Raw genomic sequence first — 22,618 nt, 5'->3', positions numbered from 1 at the left:
GAGGAACCAGCTCCAGAATGCCAAGATAAGTCTTGTACCTGGACCGACCCAGTGCTACGGCATAAGATCCTCGCCTTTTTGCTGCCCTGCTGCGGCAATGTCGCCTCCCTTCCCCATCCTCAAGTAGCTGCTTGCACGCTAAGTGGGACCTCTTGAGAATCACGCCTCCGGAGCTCCTACTGGACCTTGGGCCGCTCACCTCCTTTCCTTGACCACGGCATCGTGACCTGGCATACCAGCGACGGCTGCAGCCTGCCTGGGGACCGGGACCTGTCAGCGTAGAGCACCAAGCTGCTGCAGGATTGGAAATGGGGAGACCTAGCCTCAGGAGGACGTGCGTTCGCAAAATTTTCATAATAAGGACGATATGAAGAAAGGACATTACAGACGTTTTACACGCCCCCGGGTGGTCCGTTTCGATTCCTCGTAGGGGACAAAAGGAAAGGAATCCCTAGGAGCTCTATCTACACGCGCCGGACATCGTCGACGCCATCATCAACAGTGGGCCACAAGGGGCTGGCGCCAACCTCATCCAGATCAGCGGCGGCGGCGGCCAGCCGCTGCGGCCCTGCTCCAGGCTCGGCGAGAGCTTGGGGGCACGTAGCTGTCGTCGCTCATCTCCGGAGACTCCACGAGCTCGGCAGAGTCGTTGGACCACCATGAGTCACCGCTGTCGCTGGAGGAGATGCAGGCAAGGCATGCGGCAGGCTCGACGCCCGCCGCTGCGCCGTCCTGGCGACCTCCTTTAGGGCAGCACTCCAAGCAATGGCCTTCCTCGTCGAAGACCTTGAAGAACAGCATGGAGGCGCCGTCATACTCGAACTGGATGCCGAGGGCGCCGTTCGCACGGCAGGCTTGGGCGATCTCGCCCCAGCCTCGAGTCATGAAGATCCTCCCGGAGGCGACAGCCTCAACTTTCGCTCCAGTCGGCGGGGCGTCGCATTCGGCGTGCTGCAGCCAAAGCTCGAGAGGGCCTCTCGGCAGCATCTCAGTGGTGACGAACTGCGGAAGGCGGATCCAAGTCCTCGGGGGCATCGCCGCCCACAACACGAACTCGCGCGAGGAGTCCGCGGCGTGGACCCCTAGGGCGACGGAGTGCGCCTCCGTGGCACGGCAGCCACGGCCCTGGCACGGGCGGCGGCGCTCATCGCTCCTCCCTCCGGAATCATCAGCGTGAGCGTACCAGGGCAACGGGTACCCAGGAGGCGGCCTTTCGTACCACGGTCGCGACACCACCACCATCTCGCAACGATGGGGCCTCCTCTTCTTCGGCGGGAGCAGCTTGGGCTTGTTGAGGGGAGCCTTGCCCTTCTCCGTGGCCGAGAACCTCTGAATCGGCGCCATGAATGCACCAGCAAGGAGTGGAGCAAGGAAGGAGAAGAAGCGGGAGAGGCAGAGGAGAGACGGCAAGGACCCATCAAGTTGGGAAGTTGTCGAGACAACATGGGGAAGCGGAGGCGCCCACGCCCAATCAACCGCCACGCGTTGACCAAGGACGCAGACTGTTGGGGCCCGCGGTGCCCCGCACTTGCCCCTTGGCTTCGCCTCGAAGCCAAGCCCGAGCGCGCCTTTGGCCTGGGGGCTACTATCGGTGTTCTGGGAACGGCGGTCCCCAGACATGCCTGCTTGCGGCCCACGGCGTGGCTTTGTGAGTGGGCCCGCACGGCCCATCTTCACCAACAAGCATTCAAGACCCTCGCGAGGGGCCAAGCCTCGTGAGGCAGATGACACAAGACCTCCTCAGGAGTGGCCTCACCAGGCTGGCTCACGAGGGGCAGAGAGATCAAGGCAAGGCAAACCTCACGAGGTTCCAATGGCGTGAGCCATGACGATCGAGACCAGGCGGGTGCCAGGCGGGCGCCAGTGTGCACGGTGTCCTTGTTTCCTCTTTAGTGATAAGGAGGCAAGCACAGACGAAGAGTACCGAGGCGTCAAGAAAAGGTTGCCATATTGGTGCAACGAGACCAAGACCAGCAGGACAGCAAGATGGAGTTCACCATGGAGCCCAAAGCAGCGTCACCACGAGAGCCTTTGGCAGGCGAAGACAGCTTTTGTCAGGATAACTTGTACTAACTGTCCCATTTCAAATTGGCCGTTATTGGCTCCCTTCCCACTCAATAATTGGGGAGAGGACCAGGGCCTTTATAAATAGGATTAGTCACCACAATAGAACCAACCAACCAGCAGGCTGAGAGAACCTCAGGCATCTCATCTTGGACTAGATCCAACCCATCCACACACCCACCAAGCACAAGAATGCCTCACCTCGGGAGGCTGTTCTTCCCCTTGTACTATTCATCATCAGCCCAAGAGGCAATCCACCACACCACACTAGAGTAGGGTATTACACCACAATGGTGGCCCTAACCAGTATAAATCTTGTGTCCTTTGTGTTGCGAGTTCACCGAGCTTGCCTTTGAGATCGTGGCGAGGTTCAGGGCATGAGTTGGTAGGGGGAGATCTTCATGCGCACCCCAGTGTCTGAACCTTAAGGGTTTTGCCGGAACCCGAGATCCGACAATCCACTCCTGCTGCCCTGCACTGGAGCGTTTGGTGCTTGTTTTTGGACTAGGAATCCATATCCCTTGTCTCAAAATAAAGTCACCTCACCTTGTAAGAATTGGAATTGATTTTGAAGGATAGGAGCTCCTCATCGAAGATGCCCCTTAACTTCAAAGGTTGCTCCTTGATTGTTGTTATACACCTACGCAAATAATTGTGGTCTCCCTTGACCTTGGGTGTATTTCCTGATCCATTTGAAGGTTACAAGTTAGTGGTTGGCTCCACACTTATTCAAGTATTGTACGTTATCCTTGTACACTTTAGTAATCTACATTTTTCATTTGTGCGCATAAGTTAAATATAATCTTGCAGTACATTTCGGTGCTAATATTATGTTCTATGCTGAATGAAGAGCTTGTCCATAGATGGCATATCAGGGGTGCTGGATTCTGGCAATACCTTATATATATTTATATAGGGTGTCTTGATCTGATCCGACTATTGGCTTGCTGCGATGCTTTCCATGTCTGGAGAATTTGTATATAAAGGTGATGATTTCACACACATTGAAAGCTTGTATATAATGTACTAGAATTAACCGTTTAGCTGCCGCTCCTTCGACATACTCTATTTTAGACATTAATTGTTTCCAATCTTCATGTCTATTTAGGTACTAGACTTCGAGAAAAAGGTCTAACCAATCGATGGCAGTGGAAGCACAAGCATTTCTCAGATCTCATGACATTCGTCTGAAGACAGTAACGGTGGAAGGATATGCATCCAACCATGTAAATACTAGCTTTGACACATTCTTCATGAGGAATGCGAGGGCACTATTGTCCGTGAGGATTAAGTTTTTCAACAAGAAATTTCGCACGAAACTGTATGTTGAACAACATAAAAAGAAGTTTCAGGTGGACCTAAGGGCTTCTAATCATGCTCGGCTTATATTTACATCAACTTGTTGTCATCATGGACCAGTAGATCTTTTGTACCGGGATCTTGATTTTATGGATTAGACCGATCCATTTGATTGATACTGCCAAAAACTTTGGTTGAGTTAGATGTTATTGCCCTGTTCAATCCGGGTGAAACTTGATGAACAATTAATCCTCATGCTTTTGTACCTTTTGTAAGCTGGAGTTAGACATTGTTGCTCTTTTCAACTAGGGTTTACCCATATTTTCTTTCATATTGGGCGTCTGTGTTCGTATAGGTACTACCTCTGTCATGGTTTATTGGCCCCCTTCATATTTTGTAGTACCAAACTTTGACCTTAGATTTAAATATAAATATATTAATGCATGTCATCGAAAATAATAATGTTGGACGGCTATTCCCGGCTATGTTCATCTGCTATATGCAATAATTATGCATGTGCTTGCTCGTCATTTAGGCGGCCGCGGCGCGCTCTACTCGCGTGCCTCCGTGCGCTCTACTCGCCGTTTAGGCGCCCTCGGGTCGCGTCCCTCTGCGCGCTCTGCTTGCCGTTTAGGCGCCAAGGCTCACATGGGTCGCCTCCCTCCGCGTGCGCTCTCCTAGCGGTTGGGGCCGGCGCACGATCACGTTGGGGAAGTTTTAGTTATTTGATGTTAGATTATGTTAATTAATTATACCTCTAGAGCCAGAATCATCTGGCTCTGGAGGTATAATTAATTAACCTAAACTATGATCTCCGGCGCCTGTTTGTGATAGCCTGGTTTTTTCCCTCTTCTCTTTGCCTGATTTTTAGTTGGTTTGGATTTGAATTTGAAATTTTTTGAATCACTTCAGATGGACTTAAACACTTGGGTACCCCCTTGACTTTCACCCAAGTGACTTATTTCTCTCCCTAAGCCATCATTTCTTCTCTGACCCATCTCAAAATAACATTATGAATATTTTTCTAATGAAAAATATTCATTTTCTCTCTAAAAGCCTAACTAGCCCCTTGTGTTCCAAAGCAACCCCAATTTTTCTTACCCAAAAAAATCTGAGAACATTCCCAAATATTATTTGAACCCTAGGGCACCTTCCTGAGCAAAAATATTTCATCACTTTTTGGAATATTTTTTCTACATAAAATGTTTTCTGTTCTGGATAGAAATGGTAGTTTCTACATCAACTACCATTTTACTTGCTCATTTGTGGATGAATTTTCTTGTGCATCATCACCTTAGTAGATGATTGCTAAACTCCAAAGCCCAGCTCCCAACTCTCAGTATTTTGACCACAGTAAGATCTCAAAGTTACTGTCTAGAAACTTACCAGGAAGTTGAAATCCATGTTACTGCGCCTGAGCTCAAACCAAAGTGTGGTAACCTCTCAATCTACCACAGACTACACGCCAGACATGAAGTTTAGGCTTAGCTCGGCTTGAGGTCAGAGTTCACGTGGTGACCGCGTTCATCCAGGCGTGCTGGCATACGACCAACGTGTTCTGCATCGCGCCCGCGCCTTTGTTGCTCGCGTGATCGCTTCCCCGCCTGCCAGACCTTGCCAAACTTTGCCCCGATCATTGTCCCGACCCTCATAACTCTTTCCTGGCGCTCGCTGACGCCGGAGCTCGCCGCAGCAAGCACGGGCGCGGTCCGGCCAACCCAACAGTGCGCTGCGCACTGTGTTCGTCACCACCCCCTCGCTCATGTGCTCGTCTCCGCTCGCCCACAGTGCCCATGTGAGTTGCGTCGCCTTCCCCCTCGCTCACTGATGCCGTTCATCATTGGGCGCCGTGTCCAGGTGTCCTCCGACGGAGCCCTAGCCTCCTCGAGCATCATCCACTCCTCACACACACTCCACAAACTCATAGAAAGTCGTAGCCCGGCCGGGCAGGCCACGGGCCGCCATCCTTGAGCTCGAGCTCGCCGGCGATCCCCTCGGGTCATCTCTGCAGCTCCAGCCCCTCCCAGGCTCGGGCCTCTGCCGTGCCTCGGTGGTGCCGTTCCGCCTGGTTGTAGCCCCTGGTGCTGCCTCTAGTCGCCGTCGTCGCCAACTCCGGCGACATCTGCTTTCTATTGCCGCTGGAGAGGCCGTTTCCGACGCCGTCTGACCACCCCTAGCTAAACTACAGGTACGGGTAGGTGTGACTCCATCTCCTCTTTCGATCCCTCCCTCCAGTTCTGGCCAAGGAGCCCTCCTTGCTGGCGTGTGCTCCGGCGGAGCCTCATGGCCCTCTGTTTCCCTCTCCCCTCCTCTCACCTGATTAGCGGGGCCCGCTAGTTAGCAACTCTGTATGCGCCCGAAGCGGTACGAGTGGTGGCGCCCACGAGGTTTACGCCTTCGACGTCACCCCCCAGTTCTGTTTATTTAAATTCAAAATTCAATATTATCCAGAGAGCTTCAAACAGCACAAAAAATTAACCATAAGTCCAAATGAATTGATTCTTTTTGCATTGTGTTCTTTATGAAGAACTCTAGCAGCTCACAAAAAATGAGACTTTTCTCTGCTGTCTAGATTTTCTGGTGAATTTCAGAAGGGTTCTTGATGTTTTATTTTTGTGTTTATAATTGTTTTCAGAAAGTGAAGCTTGTCTTGAGGATCACCAGGAGGATTATGAACCTCATCTGCACTAAGGCAAGCCACAACAACATTTTCATGGTGCCATTACAATATTTATGATTTTTTCAACTTGAATTAATGGTTTAATCCATGCATTTAAATCACTAGAATAATATTTATGTTCTATGGGTTGCTTGTTTGAGTTAATATGCTTAGTTTACAGAAGTTTGAAGCTAATTTGGTTGGTTAAGTAACTAGAAGTAATATTTGTTAGGAAGAAGTAACATGGTTATGGATATAAGTAATTATTTTTGGGTTATTTTCTTAAATGAGATAAATGATAAATTTGCTAAGTAAAGATTCTATCTAAAGTGATGATAAATCATAACCAGATGGGTGTTATGAGCTGTTGATATCTATGCTTAGTGTGGATATGGTTGACCCCGTTATTTCCGTTTATATATGATGCATATGTTTGTGACGCATTTTCATGCCATATCATGACACCGGTTATTTTCACCTTAAGTTGAACCTGATAATAACTCAACTTAAACATATCGTTGATCGGGTCATGGTCCCACTGAATCGAGTTTTTCCCAGTGCAACCACATTTTCCTTTATGGGAAGGCCTTTATTCGGTCCGTTGTCATGCGTCTGGTCGGTGCCTCCAAGGAGGGAAGCTTATGGGCGTGCCGTACCCTGGCCCGGTAAGCAGACATAACCTTGTGTGCCCGTTGTTGTTGTTATGGTACCTTGTCCCCGCTTGGGACCGTTTATGTTTGGCCATGACGGTGGCCGTTGGTGTCTTTGGTAAACACGAGGCCATCCAGGACTAGCCCAATGGGGAGAGAGTCGGAGTGGCCGGGACAGTGTCATGGCAATGGAGGGGTTTCGTCGGAACACCGTTGGTCCACCCGAATGGGAGTGCGAGGCCATGGGTTCCGTGGTGTGGGTATAGTGCGCTACCTTTGCAGAGTGTATTAAATCTATCGATAGCCGAGTCCACGGTTACAGACACGCTCGAAAGTAGGTCACACCATGGGTCAACGTTTAAATTAATTTTGAAAACTAAGATATGAACTTTGCACCGTTGAGAAGATGATGTTTGGGAAAACATTGTGTTGATGGAGACCAAGTTGTTGGTCCGTTTGTGATCTCGGTAAGATCACCGTTTGGTTACGAGGTAACCCGATCAAAGACCACGAGGTTGGTCCGTTAGTGATTCGAGAGCGATCACCATTTGGTAAGCAAGTCCGAGGGACTTATATCACAAGATCATGATCACTGCATGTATGATATGATGTTGCATTAGTAAAGCAATTGGATAAATATCATGATATTGCTTGAAATTATGTTTATGTTTGTTGTGAGCTTGCAAGTACATTCAGTGTACTGACATGGGGTGTCATGCCATCTTTTAGGAAAGTCTCGTTGGAAAGGAGTGTTGTCTGAGTCTAGATCGTGTCCACATCGGTGTCCCTGTGCTATGGGTTCCGCTATGACGCCGTTCCGCTGCTGTGTAGTTGTTATGATCGAGGCCCCATTTATGTTCACTAAGTAATGGACATATTGTTCAGCCGCACCGTCTGTGCCGCTTGGCCTCGCCACCTGTTGTAATTTGAACTATGATCCCTAGCATCAATAAAGCGGTTGTTTTCTGTACTAAGATGTTGTGTGTTGCCAGAAGACATGGTCTCTAGGCTGGCAATGCATGGTAAACTGGTTGCTCTAAGCCGGGGTGCCACAATGTTTGGTATCAGAGCCGCGCTGACTATAGGCCACGCTAGACTACGACGTGTTAACTAGATGTTAGTTACGAGTTTAAGTTGAGTGCCGATAGCATTTGTAGCTGGTTGTTGCATTGTATGCACTCATTTTATTTTTATGCTAACCTACTAATGGTCGTGAGTGTAGATGGCTCTGGTTCCGTATCCGTGCCAGTTGCAGCTGATGTCGTACACGTTGCCACATCTCCTTCGTAACGTGTGGCGTCGGCTGTACCCCCTCGGTGACGACCCAGTCTATCGTGTGTATCAGGAGCGTCTAGCAGACTCAGTGTATGAGTATCACACAGTGGTTATTCTGCGCACCAGTTCCGATTCCAGCACTTGCACTCGTACCTCTCGGAGCGGTTTTGCTTCTACCGCTTCCCAGGCCGTCCAGTTTACTGCATTCGAGGTCCTTGTCGAGCTTCGTTATAACGAGGTCCGGATGCAGAATCACCTAGGTTTCCACTACTATCGCTCCCTGCATGACAATGGTCGTGTCCATTTTCCTATCATTTATCCGGAGTCTGATAGTGTTGCTAGCCACCTTTCTCGTTATATCACTACTAGCTACCTTATGATCCACGAGCCGGCTCGAGAGCTGACTCATGCTCATACTGCTTTAGCCACTACTAGATCTTTCACTACTCCATCCTCTTCGAGATTTACTCCTTATATTCCATGCAGTTCTAGTTCACCTATTTCACTGGTTACTCCTCCGAGTATCTCGGCCACCTCGACCGTGAATCCTCTTAGTGCTCCTGCTGAGTGGGTTTCCCTTCTCACTACTCCCGTAGGCCCGATGCTTCACCCTGCACCTGCCCCGGAGGGAGATCCCTCGAGGCAGCGTCATCGTGTTACCTTTAACCTGGAGGTTTCAGTTAACGTCGTCAGTTCAGGATCCGAGTCTGCTTCAGGAGAGGACCCCGCAGCACCAGCAGAGCAGTAGAGTGTTTGAGTATTCGCAGTTGTCAGGATGATGTACGGATGTATTCGTACGAGTCATGATGCTCCGTTTCATGTATGAGACTAGTTGAACTTGGCATGTTGTTTATCTTTCATGTATGAGTCTATGTATAATTATGTTGGAACTCTATTTTATTCGTCGTAGTTTCTTCATTATTTCGCTTTCTCTTGGGCTTTGTTGCTGGCTTTTCCCCAATTTATTTTGGATGTTTCTCATCTCGGTTGCGTTGTCTTGGAAAAAATCCACAATAGGATGACACGGGGAGGCAGCAGTAGCGACGCTCATCAGGATGCTCCTGTTCGTCTTTCCGCGCAACATTGAACAACATCATTGAACAATCAAAAATTATAGATACGTTGAAGATGTATCAGCATCCCGAAGCTTAACTCCTACTCGTCCTTGAGTAGGGAAGTGATAAAAATAGAATTGTTGATGTGGAATGCTGCGTAACATGTCATATCATATTCTTTTCTTTATAGCATGGACATTTGGAATTTTATATTGTTCAAAGCAATAGTCTAGTTTTGACATTATAATTTAAATACTCAAGCATATGAGCAAGCAACCATGTCTTTCAAAATATCAATGCTAAAATAAGTTATCCCTCGCCCATCATGCTCAACCATTGATCCATTCATGAAACACACTCGCATATTAGCTACACCCAATACTCAAGTACGAACATATTACCTCCTAGTTGGTGCTTTTATAAGAGAAGATGGAGACTCAAATTCAAAAAAAAATTACAAAAAGTAAAAGAAAGGTCCTTCGCAGAGGGACGTAGGGATTTGTAGAGGTGCTAGAGCTCAAAGCAAAAAACTTAGAGGTAAAAAAAAATTGGGAGGTGTATCCATCCCACGAACGAAAATGACAGAGTTCCCAACACTTTCCATGCTAGATATATCATAGGCAGTTCCCAAACAGAAAATAAAGTTTATTCCTTTTTCCATCATACTTTCACTTTCCATGGCTAACCGTATCCACGGGTGCCCTCCATACCAAAACTTTCCGTGGAATTTATTATTTGACAACATAAAGTACATTCGTTTTTTTCATTTCGGGACTGGGCATCCCTAATACCTTTGCCTTACTCTCGTGCAATGATAAGTGAATAAACACTCATCGAGAGAATAACACATCTAGCATGGAAAATATTAGCCACCCCACACGGCTCCGTGAGAGAAACGAACGCACAAAAGAGAAGTTTATTTTGAAAATTAGAGATGGCACATGCAAATTTGCTTAGAACGGTAAAAGAATACCGCATATATGTAGATATAGTGGACTCATGTGGCAAAACTGGGTTAAAGGTTTTTGGTTGCACAAGTACTGATCATACTTAGTGCAAAATGAAGGCTAGCAAAAGATTGAGAAGCGACCAACCAAGAAACGAGTAATCTCATAAGCGAGCATTAAGCATAACTAACACCGAATAATGCACCACAAGTAGGATATAATTTCATTGCATAATTATTGACTTTTGTACTCGCATAGGGGATCACAAACCTTAACACCAATATTCTTACTAAAGCATAATTACTCACCAACATAACTCATATATCACATCATCATATCTCAAAAGTATTACTAAGAATCAAGTTTATTGTGTCCAATGATCTTCATGAAAGTTTTTATTATATCCTTCTTGGATATCTATCACTTTGGGACTAATTTTCATGTGTTGCTTTTCACAAGCTCAAACAAATATAAGTGAAGATCACGAGCATAAAATTTCTTTCTTTCTCTCAAATTAATTTAAGTGAAGCAAGATATAATTTCTTGAAAATTTTACTAACTCTCGAATAAATCTAAGTGAAGCAAGAGAGCATTTCTTCAAAAATACTAAGCACACTGTGCTAAAAAAGATATAAGTGAAGCACTAGAGCAAGTCCATTGCTCATAGAAAATTTAAGTGAAGCAAAAGAGCAATTCTAACAAGTCATGACATAATTTTGGCTCTCTCAAATAGGTGTGTCCAGCAAAGAATCAATACTTAAAACACAAGATAAAACAAGCAAAGACTCATATCATACAAGACGCTCCAAGAAAAACACATAGTATGTGACGAATAAAAATATAGCTTTGAGTAAAATACCGATGGTTGTTAGAAGAAAGAGGGGATGCCACTCGGGGGCATCCCCAAGCTTAGTTGGTTTCTCTTTTTTGGATAATAGCTTGGGATGCTGGGGCATCCCCAAGCTTAAGCTCTTCTACTCCTCATTCCTTCATCCATCGTAAGATAACCCAAAACTTGAAAACTTCAATCACACAAAACTCAACAAAACCATCGTGAGTTCCGTTAGTATAAGAAAGTAAATCACTACTATAAGTGATGTATCAAACCAATTCATATTTTGTTCTTGAATTATATCTACTATATTCCAACTTTTTTATGGCAAAAACTCATTAAAGAAAACCATAGAGCCATCAGAATAAGCACACAACACAAAGAAAACAGAATCTGTCAAAACACAATAGTCTATAGCAATCTGACTATTTCGAATACTTATGTAACTCCAAAAATTCTTAAACATTAGGAAGACCTGAGAAATTTGTATATTTATCTACCGCAAGTGGAATTTTAGCACTCTCTGGTAAAAAATGAAAATTATTTTCGCGAGCGCAAAAGTTTCTGTTTTTTCAGCAAGATCAAAGAACTATCACCCAAGAAGATCATAAAGGCTTTACTTGGCACAAAAACTAATTAAAACATAAAAAACACAATCATAATAGTAGCATAATTGTGTTAACACTTAAAAACAGAAAGCAAAAAGCAAAAATAAATTTTATTCATTGGGTTGCTTCCCAACAAGCGCTACAGTTTTATGCCCTTAGTTAGGCATAAAGCAAGGATCTAAGTTTTGTCATCTTTGGTTCGAGATCCATAAGATGCTCTCATGATTGATTCCTATGGTGGCCTAATTCTTGTTCTAGGAAAGTGTTCCATACCCTTTCTCAAAGGAAATTGGAACTTAATATTGCCTACTTTCATATCAATCACAGCCCAAATAGTGCGTAAAAACGGTCTACCAAGAATAATTGGACAAGACGGATTGCAATGAATATCAAGAACAATAAAATCTATGGGCACATAATTTCTATTTTCAAGAATAAGAACATCATTAATTCTCCCCATAGGCCTTTTAATAGTGGAATCCGCCAAGTGCAAATTCAAAGAACACGATTCGATATCGGTAAGACCAAGCACATCACATAAAGATTTCAGAATTGTAGAAACACTAGCACCCAAGTCACACAAAGCAAAACACTCATAATTTTTAATCTTGAATTTTATGGTAGGTTCCCACTCATCATGCAATTTTCCAGGAATTGAGACTTCTAATTCCAATTTTTCTTCTAAAGCTTTGATCATAGCATCAACAATATGTTTAGTAAAAGCTTTATTTTGCTCATAAGCATGGGGTGAATTTATCATGGATTGCAACAAATAAATACAATCAATCAAAGAGCAACTATCATAATTAAAGTCTTTGTAATCCAAAAGAGTGGGCACATCACTAGCTAAAGTTTTGACCTCTTCAAATCCACTTTTATCAATTTTCTCAACAAGATTTTCACCCTCCAAAATATTGGGACGCCTTCTACCTAAAGTTGACTATTCTCCAGTCCCTTTTTCATTAATCTTAACTTTACTAAACAAGGAATCAATAGAAAAACACCAACCATTTTAAGATCTTCATCACTTTTTCGAAAGAAATCACTAGAAAATGCTTTTTCTAAAAATTCTCTTTTAGCTCTAAGCATAGCGGTTCTTTTCTTACTTTCATCCATAGAAACATAAAGAGCTTTAATTGATTCATCTACTTTAGGCACAAAAAATTTCATCTTGAGATTTTCCACATCATGAGCAATTCTATCAACACTTCTAGACAAATCATCAATCTTACTTAACTTTTCTTCTATGGAAGTGTTGAAAACCTTTTATGTCTTGATAAATTCTTTAATATTGTTCTCAAGATCAAAGGTATTCATACTATTATTATAAGATAGATTTCCATAAGAATTACCATAATTAGTAGAGGAATTACTAGGAAAAGGCCTAGGATTAAAATTACCTCTATAAGCATTGTTATTGAAATTATTTCGGGAGAGAAAATTCACATCTATGGCATCACTATTTTGCTAAATCAAAGTAGACAAAGGTATATCATTAAAATCAATAGGAGCACTTCTACTAGCAACCAATTTCATGAGAGCATCAACTTTTTCACTCAAAGAAGAAATTTCTTCAACCAAATTAACTTTTTTACTAGTAGGAGCTCTTTCGGTATGCCATTGCGAATAATTTGCCATAATATTACCAAGCAATTTGGTGGCTTCACCAAAAGTAATTTACATAAAAGTCCCACCCATGGAGGAATCTAGAAGATTACGAGAAACAAAATTCAACCCCGCATAAAAAATTGTATAATCATCCAAATATTTTACCCATGAGTTGGGCAATTCTGTAGCATCATTTTCATCCTTTCCCAAGATTGTGCAACATGATCATGTTCAATTTGCTTGAAATTCATGATCTGGGTTCTAAGGGAAATAATTTTTGTGGGAGCAAAATACTTAGTGATAAAGGCATCTTTGCACTTATTCCAAGAATCAATACTATTGCGAGGCAAAGAAGAGAACCAAATTTTTGCAGAATCACGCAAAGAAAACGGAAATAATTTCATCTTCACCACATCATTGTCCACATCTTTTTTCTTTTGCATATCGCATAATTCCATGAAGGTATTAAGATGGGACGCGGCATCCTCATTAGGAGTACCGGAAAATTGATCTTTCATAACAAGATTCAACAAAGCGGTATTAATATCACAAGTCTTCGCACTAGTGGTGGGAGGAGCAAATGGAGTGCCTATAAAATCATTGTTGTTGGTATTTGAGAAATCACATAAATTGGTGTTCTCTTGAGTCATGATGACCACACAACATGATTGCACTCAAAAACATATCCGGCAAGAAAATGGCAAACGAAAAAAGAGGGGCGAATAAAACGGCAAATTTTTGTGAAGTGGGGGATAGGAAAACGAGAGGAAAATGGCAAATAATGTAAATTACAAGGAGATGAGATTTGTGATTAGGAACCTGGTATATATTGAAGATCCTCCCCGGCAACGGCGCCGGAAATTCCTTTTGATGTCGCTTGAAGCTATGTCGGTATTTCCCCAAAGAGGAAGGGATGATGCAGCATGCGGCGGTAGGTATTTCCCTCAGATGTGCAACCAAGGTTATCGAACTAGTAGGAGAACCAAGCAACACAACTGAAACACCCACAATGCGGCTATATCTCCCACGTGTCGGGGCACGACTTACACGCATAGCCGCATGGTGGGTGTGTGAAGTTGGTATCAGAGCCATCCCCGACTTAGGAGCCCCCTGCTTGATCGAATCGCTGACGTTGTTGAGTCTAGAACAAAATGTTTTGAGTCTTACTATTATATATATCATAGAGTAGGATTCTTTTTACTCCTCAGTCCCTTCGTCGCTCTGGTGAGGCCTCCTGACGTAGACATTTTGATTTTTCTATCCTCAAATTTCATGAATTTTTTTAGGATCACGCGGCTATCTTGTAACCGTTACGATAGTCTTGTGACGAGAACATTGTTCTTGGTGCCTCTTGACATTTAGTGGCTGTGGCAGTGTCCCAGGGAGTTGACCTCCGAGGTGTTGTCGTCACAATTTTATCGTTGTAGTTCTGGAATACCTGAGTTCGCCGACATCGAAAATCTCTTTTATGCAGTTGTTGGTGAGATAACCTCGATGCCACCCAGTACAGGGCGGGAGTTTGGGAGTATTGACATAACTCATATAACAGATGTTTTCGAAGGTTGAGGTACATGATTTCCGAAGGTTTCTTGGTTATGTGTTGAAGGATGGATGCAGTTGGATGTTGGGATTGTTAGTTTGGGTGAGATATTAAGCTTCCCAAGTATCCCCAACACGTGATTGCATAACCAGTAAGTTTCGGGAGTTTATAAGTGAGAATTCAAGTATCTCCTAGAATATCTTTCCAACAGACACATGATACGATATGGGATCTATCATATGTTTGTTTCCGGCTTATTTTGCAAGCCAAATCCTTTGTTTTGTTTTGAGTTGTGGTATTCGAGTTGCTTCAATGTCAAGTGTTGATTCCATACCTTCCCTACGTGGTGTTCTCATATTCCTATGTGAATACTAATCCTTCATGATAATCGAGATTGTCATGTCAATCCTTTTCAACTTGTGGAGTTCTCTTCAAGTTAATCCCATCCTTTCAATATTTGCTAGATCAATTCTTAGTTTTCACAACGGTGTTTGTTTCATCCATCCCAAGTTGCCTTTGTTTTCTTGCCTTCCCACCCATTTTTTTCTTCAAGGACTCAGATTTCTCAATCAAGTATCCATCTTTTGATGTGAAGTCTCTCGATTCTTGTCCTTCAAAGTTCTTGGCCGATGATTCTCATGAAGATGCTAAAGAAGCTTCAAGTTCATCCCTCTTCATTCTCATACTATTTTCCGATGGATTCAATTCAAGTTTTCGGTGTTGATCATATCCCTTTCCTCGTTTCAAATTCTTTCCCATGCCGATGCACCTCTTAATCATCCACTTCTCGCCATTCATATTATCCATTTGTTCTGGAGTACCGAAGATACCTAAGGAGATTCGTGTTTTCATTCCTAATCCGTTCAATCTATTTCGAGGTTGTTATCTCATTCAAGCCATTTAATTCAACTGGTGCAATCTCTCTTCAAAATCATTTCAACGGTGTTTTTTTAGTGGGCCCTAACCCACATGTCTTTTCCCAGGATCTTGCCTGACTCTTCTAATTTTTCCTGGAGCTATCCTCAAATTATTTCAAAGTTGACGTAAGAATGAATTATCACCAGTCATATGTCTTTCTCCAAGATCTTTCAAATTATTTTCATTGTTGATTCAACCTTTATATTCTTCATTACTTTAGAGTGTCCCAACAATTCATGGTGGTGTTTCTCGTCGTCATTCTCGGGTTTGAGAAGACCGAAGAAGAGTTTCTCTTAAATCATGCTCCATTCTCTTCAAGATTCATGGGTCTAGCTTGATGCCATCCTCTCATAATTGTTTTCGATTGTGAGAATTCTTATCACCCATCCGGAGCAATTCAGGAGTCTATTAAGTTTGATTCTCCGGAGCCCATCATCTCAGAATTATTCATTCTTAGCGTGTAGCTATCGTTCTCCAAATCTTACCGGTGAATCGTTCAAATATCCTCTAATCGGTTCATGATCTCTCCGTTCTCATCTATCTAAATCCCCTCAAGTATCTTCATTCGTTTTCCAATTCTTCCCAGTGAATTGTGCTTTTGCTACTTTCATGTTCAATTCTTACGGTGGTTCATTCAAGAGTTCTCTTCCTTGGTTATCATATCAATTCATTCATTCTTTCCAATCCTACCGGTGGTTCGTTGAAGACCTTCTCAAGTTTGCATTATATCTCTCTTAATCCTTTCTACGAGAATAAGTAGTATGCCAAATATGTTGCTGGTCATAAATTTAAATTGGCAAAGTATATGCATAACGTAATTATTATTATTGTTTCATCCAAGTGATGTAGTTTATTCTTTCCAGAGTTGTTCATCATGACACATTTCTCGGTTCGAGATGCTTCATCTTTTCTTTTCCGGAGTTCCAGGTTTCCGCATTATCTCGTCGCGAACCTCCATCTAAATCATCGCAAGGCTTCACCTTGTGTTTTCAACTTCTCTTTCTTTCTATCATCTTGTTATAACTCGAGTTCTTCACGGAGGCTCTACATGGTGGTTCGTCAAGGATTCTTTTCATTCTTCAATTGTTCTTCAAGATTTCTCTCGAAGTTATGATCCGCCAAGCTATACTCTAAATTAAACATGGTGTTCAACACATGTCTTGTTCTTCGGATTTCATGCATTCTTCATCTTGCATTTTGAAGTGCAATTCCTTCTCTCTTATCTTTTGAGGTGGTGTTATGTCACTCTTGACAATTCCCCTTCGTGTTTCATGATTCACAAGTTGTCCGGAATGACATATCTTAAACCCATCATTTTCAATTCGTTCATGAGATCCTTCGCAAACCATTAATCGCATCATTGGAGTTATATTGGGTTATATCTCACCTAAAGCTTTCCCTAAGGATTGTTGCTATTTATGCTGCTTATAAATGACCCAAGTTCTTCATTTATCCTCCCAGTGAAATAATCTTCTCGTCTCCTTGTTGATATCAATCCAGTCTATTGTTTCCGTTAGTGGTAGAATTTCACCTCATAATTTTGAGAAGTTTTCCATAAGCCCACAACAAGCTTATTCTTTTCGTTGTTGGTTTTTCAACAACTCCATTCAATCCTTCTTTCTACGGATGCTTTTAAAATTCAATTGTGGAATAAGTTGTCATTTCCTTCTCCGTTCACTTATTCCGATGATATATCTTCTATTCTACCTTCAGGAGGCATTGTGATGTTGCACTCTTCGACCCATCATCCCATTTTTGTCAAAGATCATGTTCCTTCCTTTGCTTATCCATTCAACTGGAGTGACGTGTCCTCTATTCAAGTTCTTTCATCTTATCAAGTCTCGCGTCTCTTTTTAACCAGAGTGCTTCCCAAATTCTTTATTCTTATTCCTTGTGTAGCTAATTTTAACCGGAGTGCTGTCTGAAATCTTTCTTACCCCTTGTGCCATTCTTTCAATAGTTCCGGAGGCAGTGTGTTGTTGATTTCATCAAGTATCCTCTCATCTTGTCAAGTTCATATTCTATGCCTTCCATTTCCAATCGGAGTGTTGTCGTAATCGATCTTTACCGTTCCTTGTACATCTCGTTTCAACCGGAGTGCTTGCATGTACTTCTTGTCCATTGCAACCCTTTTCTTATGTCTTTCAACCTACAAGGTTCTAGTAATGTTCCTTGTTGCTCTTTTCTAATGGAGTGTTTTCAACTTTGTTCATCTTTTTTGTATTATTTCTTTCAATTTGTCCAACCTCAAAAGGTTCTTTGGTTTCACTCATTTGTCAAAGAAGCAACTTAGTTTTACTTCTTCTCTTCCTCTTCCGTTTCTCTCCGGTGCCATCCTTAGATCTCGGGACAAGATCCTCTTATACTGGTGGAGTGTTGTAACGCCCCGAGACCGATGCGCTAGGTGTCTCCCAGTTATTTGCCGTTGTTGCCTTGTCATTTGCTTGCTTGTTGCATCTTGCCATGTCATCATCCGCATTGCATCTGCATGTTTTCGAAACTTGCATCTGTCCCGGTCTCCCAGTTCTCTCCGTTGTCCATTCTGAGCCCAACCACACTCGCACGCGCCCGTGGCACGTCCGAAATACTATTTTATAAGTGGCCGGATAATGTTCTCGGAATGGGTCGAAAGTTGGTGTGCGATCTTAGTATAGTGTAGATAGACCGCCTGTCAATTTTCGTCGCATTTGGAGCTCGTTTGATAGCCCAACCGTTAAACATACAACCGCAATATAGTCTGTTTATTTCGTCGGACGTTTCGGTCCCCGAAACTGCTGTCGGGCCTCTCTTCTATTCTCTCCACAGCCCACGTAACCCTGCTAAACCCCCCAGTCGATCGGATCCATCGGATCGCGATCATATGGCTCCGAAGCCACCCCTAGACCCAAACCCTAGCAATTTTTGCTATATATGGACACCCTTCTTACAAAGTTGGCATCCCTTAAGTCTCCACCTACCACCAGCCACCTACCCTCCTCAATTTCCGCGCCTGGCCGCTTCCCTACCGCCACTTGGCGTGCCACCGTTCGCCAACCGCCGCCAGCCACCACCAGCGCCGCCACCCTAGGCCTATCGCGTCGCGCCATCTGTCCCCAGCGCCTCCCCACGCCCCTGCTCTACCACGCGGCCCGCAAGGACCCAGATCGGGGCCTTGGAAGCCCATTTGTGCCGAACCGCGCCGCTGCCCGCTCCTCCCGTCGCTCGAACCCTCCTGAGGCCTCAGCTCCTCTACGCCCTAGCTGCACCAAGCCGCCACCGGATGTCTCCATGTTGTCGCCCCGCCAACTCCATCGCCCCGCCTCTGCTTCCATGCTCCAGATCGAACGAGCAAGCCACCATAGACACTGACGCTAGGAGCTCCAAGTCCACCGTTGCACTGATCCGTCGCTCCGCCTTGGATCCGGCCGGATCACCCTTGCCTTCACCGTCTCCTGCTGGTCCCGAGCATCGCCGGTCACCTTCCCCTCGACCGCCGGAGTTCGCCCCGCTGCTGCGTTCCTCTGCCTCGTCCAGGACCCCGAGCATCTGGTTCCAGCGCCCGCGTTGACCAGCGCCTTCCTTCGTTAGATCCAGCCCAACCGCGCCCTGCGCGAGGCCCAGCGCTCGAGCCGGCCACTGCTCCACCGACCTGGGCCATTGATGACCCACAAGTGTAGGGGATCTATCGTAGCCTTTTCAATAAGTAAGAGTGTCGAACCCAACAAGGAGCAGAAGGAAATGATAAGCAGTTTTTAGTAAGGTATTCTCTGCAAGCACTGAAATTATCGGTAACAGATAGTTTTGTGATAAGATAATTTGTAACGAGTAGAAAGTAATAAAAGTAAATAAGGTGCAGCAAGATGGCCCAATCCTTTTTGTAGCAAAGGACAAGCCTGGAAAAACTCTTATATGAAGGAAAGCGCTCCCGAGGACACATGGGAATTATCGTCAAGCTAGTTTTCATCACGTTCATATGATTCACGTTCGGTACTTTGATAATTTGATATGTGGGTGGACCGGTGCTTGGGTACTGTCCTTACTTGGACAAGCATCCCACTTATGATTAACCCCCATTGCAAGCATCCGCAACTACAACAGAAGTATTAAGTTAAACCTAACCATACCATGAAACATAAGGATCCAAATCAGCCCCTTATGAAGCAACGCATAAACTAGGGTTTAAGCTTCTATCACTCTAGCAACCCATCATCTACTTATTACATCCGAATACCTCCCTCTAGGCCCAAACAATGGTGAAGTTTCATGTAGTCGACGTTCACATGACACCACTACAGGCATGACAACATACATCTCATCAAAATATCGAACGAATACCAATTTCACATGACTACTAATAGCAAGACTTCTCCCTTGTCCTCACGAACAAACGTAACTACTCACAAAGAATATTCATGTTCATAATCAGAGGGGTTTTAATATGCATAATGGATCTGAACATATGATCTTCCACCAAGTAAACCAACTAGCATCAACTATAAGGAGTAATCAACACTACTAGCAACCCACAGGTACCAATATGAGGTTGGATACAAAGATTATATACAAGAGATGAACTAGGGTTTGAGATGAGATGGTGCTGGTGAAGATGTTGATGGAGATTGACCCTCTCCCGATGAGAGGATCGTTGGTGATGACAATGGTGATGATTTCCCCCTCCCGGAGGGAAGTTTCCCCGGCAGAACCGCTCTACCGGAGCCCTAGATTGGTTCCGCCAAGGTCCCGCCTCGTGGCGGCAGAGTTTCTTCCCCAAAGCTTGCTTCTAATTTTTTTCCTCGACGAAAGACCTCATATAGCAGAAGATGGGCATCAGAGGGCCACCAGGGGGCTCACGAGGCAGGGGGCGCGCCCAGAGGGGTAGGGCGCGCCCCCACCCTCATGGCCAGGGTGTTGGCCCCCTCTGGAACTTTCTTCGCTCAATATTTTTTATATATTCTGGAAATAACTTCCGTGAAGTTTCAGGACTTTTTGAGCTGTGCAGAATAGGTCTCTAATATTTGCTCCTTTTCTAGCCTAGAATCCCAGCTGCCGGCATTCTCCCTCTTCATGTAAACCTTGTAAAATAAGAGAGAATAGGCATAAGTATTGTGACATGATGTGTGATAACAACCCGTAATGCAATAAATATCGATATAAAAGCATGATGCAAAATGGATGTATCAACTCCCCCAAGCTTAGACCTCACTTGTCCTCAAGCGAAAGCCGAAATCGAAAAATATGTCCACATGTTTAGAGATAGAGGTGTCGATAAAAATAAAATACGGACATGAGCGCATCATGATCATTCTTAGAACAGCAACATATATATATTGTCATATGATCTCTTATGCTAAAGTAACAATTCAATCACAATTTCAAGTATGAATCATAAACTTTATTGAGAAGGAACAAACTCTAATCTCAGTGATTGAGGTAATTGCAATTTATCATAACATAGGAAAGAGTTAATATAAGAGGTTTTTAGCAAGTCCACATACTCAACCATCTTTTAGTCTTTCACAATTGCTAACACTCACGCAATATTTATGGGTATGAAATCTTAATCGGACACAGAGAAAGATAGGGGCTTATAGTTTTGCCTCCCAATGTTTTACCTCAAGGGTAATGTCAACAATAATAGTTCATGAAAACTCACATCCAATTAGCTATATATATCTGGATCTTTCCAACACATTGTGCTTGCCAAACGATAAAATGTAAAAAGGAAAGGTGAATATCACCATGACTCGTTGCATGAAGTATAAGACAAGAATAAAAGATAGGCCCTTCGCAGAGGGAAGCAGAGGTTGTCATGCGCTTTTGTGGTTGGATGCATGAAATATTAATGCAAAATAACGTCACTTTATATTGCCACTTGTGATATGGACCTTTATCATGCAGTCCATCGGTAGGTATGGTCGACTCTCATGGCAAAACTGGGTTTAGGGATGTGTGGAAGCACAAGTAGTATCTCTATTTGGTGCAAAGAAATTGGCTAGCATGAGAGGGAAAGGCAAGCTCAACATGTTGGATGATCCATGACAATATAATTTATCTCATATGTAAGAAAACATAACCCATTACGTTGTCTTCCTTGTCCAACGTCAACTCTTTAGCATGTCATATTTTAATGAGTGCTCACAATCATAAAAGATGTCCAAGATAGTATATTTATATGTGAACCTCTCTTTCTTTATTACTTCCTATAAATTGCAACGATGACCAAAACTATGTTTGTCAACTCTCAACAACTTTTATTCATCGTACTCTTTATATTTGAGCTCATTACTCTCCATAAGATCCATACGATCTCTTTATTTCTTTTTATTTCTTCTCTTTTTTATTTTATTCCCTCATGATCATGGAAAAATAATCAAGCCCTTGACTCAACACTAATATTTATTATATATAGCTCATGGACTCGATTACATAGGAAGATCATAAAGCAAAACTCACAACTAGATCATACTAAACCTTTATTCTACTAGATAGAGATATTATCAAAAGGATCGAACTAAGAAAAACGGTAAAGGTAAAAGTGATGCTGATACGATACCGGGGCACTCCCCCAAGCTTGGCAGTTGCTAAGGGGAGTGCCCATACCCGATGCTCAATTCTTATTTGTTGGTGAAGAAGGTGTTGGTGATGATGGGAAGTCGCACATTGAGCGTAAGAGATCCTCCAATTTGCGGATAATTCCCTTGAGTGCGATGATTTGCTCCTTCAACAAAATATTTTCACTTGTGAGATACTTGTTTTAAATGCGAGATAACTCAATCATCTTGAAAGCTTCAATCTCTGTTGCGGTAAAGAGATTGTGGTGAGGTTGAAGGATGTCTTGTTCTGCTACTGCCGGAACTTGATCCCCCATGGCCTTCTTGATCCCATCATCCTTATTGATCTCACTAGGTTCTTCTCTCTTCAGCTCTATCTTCATTAGCCAAGCATCATTGCCCTCATTGTTGGAGGAGGAGGGAGACGACATGATGCTTGGCCTTGACAACCCTGGCAGAAAACAGCTCGAAACAAGAACATGAGATTTTTGCGTGATACGGTGGTCAAAACCTTCGGGAGATTATATAGTGAATTTTTACCGACCAAAAGAAGTATTATGCAAGAAAACGGAGTCCGGAGAGCGCACGAGGTGCCCACGAGGCAAGGGGCGCGCCCAGGGGGCAGGGCGTGCC

The sequence above is a fragment of the Triticum urartu genome, chromosome 6 (assembly GCF_003073215.2).
Source record: "Triticum urartu cultivar G1812 chromosome 6, Tu2.1, whole genome shotgun sequence".
Classification (NCBI taxonomy): Eukaryota; Viridiplantae; Streptophyta; class Magnoliopsida; order Poales; family Poaceae; genus Triticum; species Triticum urartu.
This window is presented reverse-complemented; position numbering follows the sequence as displayed.